Source organism: Amphibalanus amphitrite, unplaced genomic scaffold, assembly GCF_019059575.1.
Source record: "Amphibalanus amphitrite isolate SeventyFive unplaced genomic scaffold, NRLGWU_Aamphi_draft 000017F_arrow, whole genome shotgun sequence".
Taxonomy (NCBI): domain Eukaryota; kingdom Metazoa; phylum Arthropoda; class Thecostraca; order Balanomorpha; family Balanidae; genus Amphibalanus; species Amphibalanus amphitrite.
Genome location: NW_024881513.1, coordinates 84,199 through 86,136, shown reverse-complemented (window position 1 = coordinate 86,136; position 1,938 = coordinate 84,199). Strand labels below are relative to the sequence as shown.

Below are 1,938 nucleotides of genomic sequence, written 5' to 3'. Positions count from 1 at the left end.
CGGTTGATAATGTATAGTATGTGTTTTGGCAACTTCATAGTATTTTTATTAAATATTGCACCACGGGGCTGCTATGGTAAGCATAAAATAAATGTACTTCAGTGTCCCAAAAACATGTTAAACAGCATCCAAAGACTTTTCACCTTAACATTATTCACTCACAAGCACCCAGAGGCTCCGACACATGAAACTGTATTTTTGTCGCGCTAAATGCGGCCGCCCGCCCATCGTGCGATGGTGGCGTCGTTGTGGTGACACTTGTATGCCACGAAGCCGGCAACAAATGCCGGCCCTCGCGCTGATCTTCCAGGTTGGAACTCGTCAGCTCGGCGCCGGCCATGGCTGCCAGCGTCGACACCGGCAGCGGCACTGTGAAACCAGTATTACGCTACATCACTTGAAAGACATTGACAATTTAATATTGTGCAAAAAAAAAAAACGATAACACTTAAATAAACCTAGTCTTCGCATTGAAATTGAAAGATTTCACGGACAACGAAAAATTCATGCCCTTTGGCTTTGCATTAATTCGATTATCCCGTTACTATTGAAGAGGAAGACATGTTTGGCGACTGCCCCTCGAATTCGCTCGTGATTAGCATGGCACTTGTTCAGAAAAAAAGCACTACGTATAAAAATGTTCAAACACCAACCAAGACTGAAACACAACTTAGCATTTTTCTAAGCACTAGTTAGGACCAGCATAGGTCATTATCAGAACATTTAGTGGATGTGACTTGACTTAAGACATCACCTTATTGGATTGAGTGGCCTAAGCCTTACCCCGACAAAAAAGTTACCATTACTCATGGCAAAAAGAATGTTTTGATGCATTTTAACAATGGGAATAAAAATGATGGTGGCGCCCAAGACGGGCCAGGATTTTTAACACTGATGGATATTTGTGAACACTTTTAATGTGAGTGAACACATAACCATAAGCCTTACTTGTCAGAGGTGCCTGCTGGCTGGTCTAGAGGTTGCTCGCAGGATGCTCCCAGAATCTCCTTGACCGCCTTTGCAGTGGTTCTCCTCAGGGACCTACTCGCCCTCACCTCAGTTTTCCTGCAAACAGAAAACTCTCAGCACAAAAAAAAATTGGCTAACATCATGCTGACAGTAAGAGCAACTAATAAATACATATTGAAAAAGATTAAGCAACTACCCATGAAATAACTTCAGTAACCAATTTGAAAATAAACAATAATCAGCACAAACAAATTTGGCTAACATCATGCTGACAGTAAAAGCAATTAATAAATAAATATTGAAAAAGATTAAGCACCTACCCATGAAATAACTTCAGTGACCAATTTGAAAATAAACAATAATACCATGCAAAATCATTGTTTTCATTTTTACAGCTCTGATAACATTGCGAAGAGATTGAGATGAACCCATCCCGCAGTATGTGACCATATTATGTACAACTTAAATTATGATGCTAAAAAGTAAAGAGCTTATTTATATTTCAATTTGCCACTATAGGCTGTAGCACTAGTTTGTTTACATTGCGTGTTTGCTGTAACCATTTTATTTGAGTGTATTATGTTAGGTCAAGGTATTTATGCGCACTGCGAGCACTGAAAAATTATTACCAGCTTAATTGCAAAAATGGAAACTTAAAAAAAAAAACGCCAGATTATGTTAAGATCCATTGCATAATGAATACCTTGGTTGAGGTTGCTCAGCAAGCCTGAAATACTTGGTTGTTCTTCATGATATATGAGACGAAACGTAATACAAAGTGTGGTTGCCACTTATGTTAAGCTTTTGCGACCTTCAAACACATGAAAACGTGTTTATATTATCAAACAAACATATTGAAACTTTGCATAACAACCAAAGTAATAACACGCAACGGTCGGAAAACACTGCGCCGGTGCGCCAGAATTGACTACATTACTCGAATCTCAGCGACCAATCAGCTTTCGAGCA

General features: G+C 39.4%; 1 long non-coding RNA gene across 1 annotated transcript; it reads right to left on the bottom strand.

The window, feature by feature from the left end:
- Window positions 1-238: 238 nt before the first annotated feature.
- Window positions 239-1,374, bottom strand: LOC122387507. Its single transcript, XR_006257608.1, has 3 exons — window positions 1,290-1,374; window positions 949-1,065; window positions 239-369 (listed from the first exon to the last, which is right to left on the bottom strand). It is a non-coding gene; the product is annotated as an uncharacterized LOC122387507 (long non-coding RNA).
- Window positions 1,375-1,938: the final 564 nt, after the last annotated feature.